Source organism: Athene noctua, chromosome 4, assembly GCF_965140245.1.
Source record: "Athene noctua chromosome 4, bAthNoc1.hap1.1, whole genome shotgun sequence".
Classification (NCBI taxonomy): domain Eukaryota; kingdom Metazoa; phylum Chordata; class Aves; order Strigiformes; family Strigidae; genus Athene; species Athene noctua.
This window is the reverse complement of record NC_134040.1, coordinates 85,992,555-86,000,692: the sequence shown is the minus strand read 5'-3', so window position 1 is coordinate 86,000,692 and position 8,138 is coordinate 85,992,555. Positions and strand designations below refer to the sequence as shown.

The following is an 8,138-nucleotide window of genomic DNA, read 5'->3' as shown; positions in this document are numbered from 1 at the left end:
CGCGCGCTGCGCGGCCGTACCGCGCTCTGGGTGACGCGCACGGACCCTGATCGCACGCTGGCGGTCCGGCCCGCTGCGGACTGTACAGAGGGCTCCTGCCTCGCCCAGAGAGGCAGGCTCTCTCTTCCTGCAGTGGAAGGCAGCTGCTGCCCACATGCCCTTGATTTTCTTCTTTCCCTTTCTCAGGCCTCTCCAGCTTCAGCTGTGACAGCTCCTGTCCACAGCCAGAAAACGTCCCAGGGGCCTGTCCCTTCTCACCTCTCTGCTGCGAGGAGCACAAGGGCAGGCAGAGAACCCCACACAGTTCTGAAGTGGGTCCAGTCGACAGCATCCCCAGGGAAGGAACAGGCAAGCGCGGCCCCGGTGAGGCCTCTGGGAGAAGGTGAAGCGACTGCCGTTATTACCGTAGATCGCCCCTGGCCGGAGCCCCCCTTCCACAGGGGCTCCTGCGGAGGCGCCAAGGGCCGGCTTGCCGCCATCCCCGCGGGGCTCGGGGGTGACCTGGGGCTACGGGACGGGCTTCAGGGTGAGGTGCGAGACCTGGGGCCAGGACACGGTGCGGGCGAGGCCAGTGCCAGCTCAAGGGGAGCTCTGGCAAGCTGGGGAGGCACCCAGCACCAACCCCCGGGGGACACCCATCTTCTTCCCCTCTGCCTTTGTCCCAGCTCTCGGGTAACTCCCTGGGGCTCCCCCGGCCCGGATCACCTCCAGGAGAGCCGAGGCCTGACACAGCAGGCGGTGTGAAGCTTCCTGCCCCACCGCTGCCGTGTGGCCAGCGGGCAGGAGGGGCCCCCACACCTGCCAAAGGGGCTGGCCGGCCTCACCGGCGGCCTCGGCCCTCGCCCAACCCCAGGAATCACGCCCAGCAAGCCTCACGCTGCGGCAGCAGGAAGGCGGCTCTGGCGGTGCCGCACACCTGTGCGGGGCCGGCGCTGCAGTCCTGCCCTTCGCGCACCGAGCGCCCGCCGGCAGCGTGACGTGGGGCGGCGGCGGCATTTCCTTACCAGGAGGGGGCACGGAGCGTGGCCGCACCCCCCCACGGGCATCGGAGCATCGCACTGACGTTGCTGGCGGGCGGCAGCGTGGGGCACGGGGCCACCTCTGTGTCGCCCACCGACAGCACCGTGTGGCGTTTGCCAGGCAGCGGCGGTTAGCGCAGGCGAGCGCCACCCCCCGCGCGAGCGGCGGCCGAGCGGCACGTCACTGCGCACACGCTCTCGAGGAACGGGCACGACGCTTGGTGGGGAGCAGCTGGAAGCCCCCGGGAATCCACGTGAAAGCGGCAACAAAACTATCCCTCGTGCTGCGCCACAAGGGCCGCGGCGGTAGCGAGGACTGCGCCGCGCTACGGGCGCCCACGAGCGGTGCGGCTGCCTGGCAGCCGAGTCTGCAGAACCTACAGCTCCTGGCACGCGCTGGCCAACGCGGCACGGCCGCCTGCACGCCAAGCGCTGTAAGACCCCGCATCCCAGCGTGACCCAGGGAACCAACGCGGCTGGCCAGAAACCCCACACGCCAGGACCACAGCTCCCGCTGGGTTGCGAGAGGCGGTTTTCTCTGCTTTCTGACCCTGCAGCAACACCGTTGCTCACCCCTCCGAACCCCCACCAGTGCACCCAGAAGCCTCACCACCGGCTCGGGGCAGCCCCTGCCACCACCTCCAACACTGCCACCCTGCAGGCACCGCCATCCTCCCCAGGAGCTGCCAGCTGATGGCACGGCTCCACTCACCTTCTCCCTCGGTGCAGCCAGGGCCCAGCAATGCTCAGCGACTGCTCTGCTCCTCCCTTGGTTGACACCGACCCCTCCGACGGCTGCCTTGCTCTTAACAGCAGCACCCGCCCCGCCCCGCCCCTCCACCCGGAGCAAGCCCTTTACAGGGAGGGGCCGCTGCCATCAGCCTCACTGCCCACACCTGGGGCCCCTCCAGCCCCAGCCCACAGCTGGAGGCCATCACCCACCCCCACAGAGCATCATCACCCCTCCCAGCCCCTCACCTGGGGCAAAGGAAGCACAAAAGGCAGCCGGCAGCCAGCAAGTGTTTATTCAGTCACACACAGAACAAGTCCCAGAAGGGAGTGAGTCTGCTCCGGGGCTCAGGGCCCCTAATGCTGCCCCTGCTCCTGGCACACCTTGGCGCTTGTTCCCGGAGCCACGCTCCTCAGTCCAGCCGGGAACAGTCAGTCGGTTCCTGGAGCAACAAGCTGCAGGGCAGAGCTGGAAACTGCCAAACATGAGGAGCAAGATGCAGGACACAAGAAGACAGAAGAAAGGTGGCAGCTAGCTGACTAGTACAGGGGTAGAGAGAAAACAAGAGATGAGCAATGGGGCGGTGAGAGGATGGGGACAGGGAACCCAACGTGGATATGCAGAAAAAAAAGCAGCAGGGAGAGAAGAAAACAGGCAAAAAAAAAGCTGGGATGGGTGGCACAACAGACATGGAGGGGAAAAAAAAAAGGGGGGGGAGCAGGGAGCTAGACCAAGCAAGATGGAAGAAAGACCAAAAAGCTCCAAAGAACAGGGCACAGAGGGAGGAAAAAGCAACAGCGATGGGGAGTCAGGACAGCAAACCATGGGAAGGAACACAAAACAAATCACATCGCTACATGTGACAGGGCAGAGAAGGAAGAATTAGGAAACAGGGACAGAGACACAGAAAAAAAGAGACCTGGAGCCAAAAACTAATCCTGATGCATACAGAAAGAAGGGGGGTGGGGGTGGGGGGGTGTATTCTAAAACAGGGGAAACAGAGACAGAGAGATGGAGAAAAGACAAAAGCAACAGACTACAAGGCATCGAGAGAGGAATTACTGAATAGTAACAGAGCGCCAGCCAGAAACAGGCCACAAAGCAGCAAAGATCACAGGGGTACGGGGCACAGAGGAAGGAATTCGCAAACCTGGCACAAGGAGCCAGACAGAGAGAGAGCGAGGCAAAAATTAAATGGTGAAAAGAGACAGACCGCAGGGCAGAGGGAGGAATTGATAAACAGGGACAGGGCACCCAGCAGAGCATGATGGAGAACAGGGAAAAAAAAATAGCAGCAAGCTACAGGGAAGAGGGAGGAATTAAAGACCAGTGACTGGAAGACAGACAGCGACACATGGAGAGAGAGAAGACAAAAGAGCGATGGGCAACAAGATGGATAGGGAGGAAATGAAAAACAGCAGAAGGGAGTCAGCCAGAGAGAAAGACACTGAGGAAAAAGGCCAGACAGGCTATGAGGGACGGAGGTAGGAATGAAAAACGGGGGACAGGGAGCAGGAAAGAGAGAGATGGAGATCGCAGGGAATAGCAGCGGGTGCAGGAAGAAGAAAGGGGCATCAATAGGAACAGGGAGCTGGACAGAGAGGGATGGAGAAAGGCAACAAGAGCGGCAGGGTACAGGGCAGAGAAAGGGAAGACCTACAAGACGGGGACAGGGAGATGCTCCAAGCAAGACGGAAGATACGGGTGAGCAAAAAAAGTTGAGCAGCACCAGAAAGAGAGGAGTCTAGGAGAAAGACAGGGAGGGACCAGGCCACACAAGAGGGATGAGAGGGGCCCAAGAGCTCGGGACTTACTGCAGTTCTCCGCGCTGCCGTGAGAATTTGACAGGTCAGACTCCTCCTTCTGTTTGCCTTCTCCCTTCCTCTTCTACAGCTCCAGGTGCCTGGCTGTCCTCCACTTAGGAGAAGATGTAGGTGTCTCACAGCTCTTACGAGATGAGGCCTGCTAGACACAGAACCTCATTCAATCACACACTACGTGCAGGAGTAGGACAGAGGAAAGAGCGAGAAACCGAGAAGTGAGGAGCAGAACGGAAGGATCGAGAGAGAAATGGACTGAGGAGTGATGCAAAAGGTACAGAACAAGCAGTCAGAAGTGCAGACAGAAAAAGAAAAGGGAGCAGCAAGACGAGAGAGAAAGTGAGAGAGGAAGGGGGAGCAAGGCAGAAGAAAAGAAAGAAAAGATCTAGAGAAGAAGAAAAAAAAAATCACAGCATGGGAAAGAGAAGGGCGGGAAGGGACTGGGACATACAAGGGGGGCGACAGGGCCCCGAGGGCCCGGGACTCACCGCGGCTCTCGCTCCCGGCACTGCCGGGAGAACTGGACAGGTCAGATGCTTCTTTCTCCTTCCTTCCTCCTGCCCCTCCTCTTCTTCTGAAACTCCACTCGCCCGGCTGACCTCCCCCTAAAAGAATACGCGGGTGTCTCTCGGCTCTTACAAGACGTGGCTTCCGACACACGCAGCCTCGCTCGCTCGCTCGCTCCGCGGCCGTTCCGCGCCTGGGTCCGGCCCGCTGCGGACTGTGCAGAGGGCTCCTCGCTCACCCGGAGAGGCAGGCGCTCTCCCCCTGCAGGGCGAGGCGGCTGCTGCCCACATGCCCTTGACGTTCTCCTTCCTTCCCTTTCTCCGGCCCCTCCAGCTCCAGCCGCGGCGGCTCCCGCCCCGCTGCCCACGGCCGGGAAGGCTCGGCTCCGCCCGTCCCTTCTGGCCCCCGAGCCGTGAGGAGCGCCAGGCCGGGCAGAGACACCCCACGCCAGCCCGAGCTGGGCGCAGCCGGCGGCATCCCCGGGGCAGGAACGGACACGCGCGGCCCCAGCGCGGCCTCGGGAGGGGGCACGGAGGCGGCAGGGACCCTTATTGCCGCGGCCCGGCCCGGCCGCAGCCCCAACACTCACCTCCGCCGCGCACGCGCACTCCCGGGAGACGCCGCGGCCGCGCATGCGCACCCCCGGGCCGGGGGGCACACCGCGTCTCGGGGAGCCGCGGGCAGCCCGCGGGAAACCGCCACAAAACCGCGTCTCGGGCCGCGCCGCGGGGCCGCGCCGGTACCGAGGGCTGTGCCGTGCCGCGCGCGCCCGCCAGCGCCGCGGCTGCGGGGAACCGAGAGCGCAGAAACTGCAGCTCCCGGCGTGCCCCGGGGAGCCAACATGGCCGTCCGGAAGCCCCCTGCACGTGACTACCGCTCCCGCCGCGCCGCCCGCGCACCCGGAAGCCCGGCCGAGCGCAGCCCCGCGCGGCTCCGGGCAGCGCCGCCGCCGCCCGGCCCCGACGCGGAGCGGCCTCCGCCCCCGGTCCCGCCGCACCTTTCCCCGCAGCCGCCCGGCCGCGCGGCCCCGCTCCTGCCTCGGCTCGCACCGGCTCCTCCTCCAGCACCGGCCCCGGACAGGGAGGGGGCGCTGCCTGCAGCCTCCCTGCCCGCCCCTGCGGCTCCTCCGGCCCGGCCCACGCTCCCCCCCCCCGGTAACTATAGCGACCAGCACCGTTAATAAACGCCGGAGGTGCCCGTCGCTCCTCCGAGCTCGCGCTCTACGGGCCGCCGGTCCTCCGGTCGCGGGGCCGCCGCCGCGCACGCGCACTCCGGGGGCCGCCGCCGCGCACGCGCACGCCGCAGGTCGCCTCTCCCCGCCGGGGGAACCTTCCCCGGCCAGCGGGAGCAGCCGCTGGACGAGACCGCTCCGGTGCGCGGGCCGACGGGACCGACGCTGCCAAATCTTATAACCCCCCGGAGAGGGAGGAGCTCCGGCACGGCCGCAGCGCAGGGCAGCGCAGTCTCGCCTTGTGACCCAGAACTCAGCGGGGTGACCGAAGTGTCGGTCAGAGCAGCCTCAGGGCTCTTCGGACGGGTGGAAGGGGGAGGAAAGCCTGTGACAACGCGACACGGGAGCGCAGAGTTGTTTTAAGGACGAAACAGCGTAACTTCGGTCCCTGGGAGACCAGTACAGTAACTATTAAAAGCACACGTATTGTTAGATATTTTTCCTAAACTCACATTTATCCAATTTAGTTTTTCAAATCCTGGTGATAGCAGAAATAGTTTTTTAAAAAAACCCAGATAAATCCAGGAACATTTCTGCCCGCGTTCAGCCGCTCTTCTGGAGCGTACGCTAGGAGCTGGAGAACCCGAGCAAGCTGTCTGATTATATTTACGGCAGCTCTGGCCCCGACAGCTCCCCCGTCCGTCCCCTTGCCAGGAACTAGCGCCGCGGCGGCTACAGCTCAGCCCAAAGCCAAACCGACACCGACCTCGGCTCTGGAAAGCGCCACCTCATCTCCCCCCGTTTTGCTGATTAGGGATATCAATTCAACTCAGACACCGGAGTGAAAGGAGCAGGCGTATTTTATTAGAAATAACTAAATAACAGAAGAATATGGAAAACACGCAGTCAGGAAAGACGGAATAGTGCACTCACACAGATAGGAAAATACAGGGTAACGCATCAAATCCTGACTGCCTGAGAGAGAGGGAACAGCGATTAAAAAAGATCCCTCAGCACCTGCACCCGTTGCCACCACCCAGACCCGCAGGCAGCCCCGGTTACAGCGAGGGTTTGCAGAGCCTTTCCCGGCAAGTGGGAAACCCTACGCGGTGCGTCCACCCGTAGGTGAGGCCTCCAAAGTCGCTGTGAGCAGGTCCACCCTTCTATACCCCAAAATCGGCAAGCCAGAAGAGCTGGCACCTTGGTTTGGAGCGGAAATATCTGGTTTCAATCTCACATTAGATTCCCCCGGAGCCTGGCCAGGGCTCAGGGGAGAAGCTAAGGGAGCTCCTCTGCTTACCCAGGCAGACTAGGTGCAAGGGCTCACGTCAGGCCACAGGGCCAGACTACGGTCTCCACGACCCGGTTATTTTATCCCCACACAAAGAAAGATAAATGTACATTCAAGAGAGCCACGTCTTCCACACCTGTTTCACTAACGATGACATACTGAGTGAGCAGCTTCGGCTCAGGGCCTGTTGTTCAGGCTTCAATACTTCCACTTTTTACATCGGAATAGGTGGTTGGTTATCACTTAGTAAAATACCTGTTAGCACAATGGTTAACAGTTACAAAATACACAGGACTCGTCTACAAGTCAACTCTGGCTTGGCCCTATTGTCCAAGCCTTAGCGCTTCACCCCGAGAGTCCCCTTGCAAGCAGCCAGGACCAACACACGCCGCAAACATTCCAGCGGCTGCCAAAGGTTAAAATCCCACGCGCAGCGCCACGTGGCAGGCAGCGGTTAAAGCCGAGTTGGGCAGAAAAGGAGCTAAATGGGGAACACGCAGTTGGAGAAAGCATCTGACTGAGCACCCCCGGCACTGAACAGATGGGGAAAGGGTGGGCACAAACGCCCTTTTGGGGCAGGGAAGAGGAACGTGCTCCTCCAGAGGCTGAGATCCAGCCGCTTCCTTCCCCGTACAGGTGCGGAAAGAGAAGCACTCAGAGCAGGGGAATCCACCTCCAAAACCCTGCTCCCGACTGCTCTTCCCCCGGCATCCCACGCAGCCTCAAAGGGCGCTGCGGGTGGCTGCAGAGCCCTCCCGCTCCCCACGGCTGGTGCAGCCACATCCAAGTACAGAAAGGAGTTTTGAGAAAACTTCAGGAAGTTGGGTCATCGTCAGGTGGAATGGGAGCAGGTTCTAAAACTGGAGAACTACCAAGAGCCGAGTACTTGCTCACGAGGCAAAGAAAACATCCCCAAAGGGGCAGGGACGCTTGAGGCGACCACAGCCCAGGTGACAGGGAGATCCCCTGCCCAGGAGGGCTTTCTCTCGCCTCTTTGGCGGACCGCTGCCGCTACTCCTCCCGCTCGCTCTTGCCTCGCAGGTCCTTCTGCACGCGGTGGATGTCTCTCCCTTCTTCTCCACGACCAACTGCTGCAAGAGCAGGAGAATGCCATCAGGTCCGAGAGCGACGACGGTCCTGGGTGAGAGCTGGCCACAGCACCACCTGAACACCGGCCGCCCTCACACAGCCCTATACCCCCGCCCCCCCGAAAAAACCTCACAGATCGGCTTTTCTTACCCAATCGGTGCTCCGGTGCTGCCACACGTGGAGTCGCGGCGGGCGCTGGAGCTGGGCTCGGAATCGGGCACTCTGGGCAAACGGAGCTGGGCATGCAGAGCGGCGGCCACCGAGGCTGCGCCCCTGCTTACAGGGGGCTCGAGCCGCTGCCGGGACTGCGAAGTGCCCGGGACTGCAGGGCACGGGCCAGGCCCCGACTTACAGGGCAGCCCCGGTCCCAAAGGCCCACGAGGCCCCTCCTCTCCGCTACAGGGGCGCCCTGACCCGCACCCCGCTAACAGGGCCGCCACCCCACAAAAGGCGCCAGCCAAGCACTATCGAGAGTGCTGGGCGCTGTCTGCCCTGAAGGCAGGTGAATCGG

The 8,138-nt window shown here is 62.4% G+C and overlaps 1 long non-coding RNA gene across 1 annotated transcript; it reads right to left on the bottom strand.

Moving 5' to 3' along the window:
- Positions 1 to 2,036: 2,036 nt before the first annotated feature.
- Positions 2,037 to 4,170, bottom strand: LOC141959829 (uncharacterized). Its single transcript, XR_012633509.1, has 3 exons — positions 4,058 to 4,170; positions 3,564 to 3,714; positions 2,037 to 2,224 (listed from the first exon to the last, which is right to left on the bottom strand). It is a non-coding gene; the product is annotated as an uncharacterized LOC141959829 (long non-coding RNA).
- Positions 4,171 to 8,138: the final 3,968 nt, after the last annotated feature.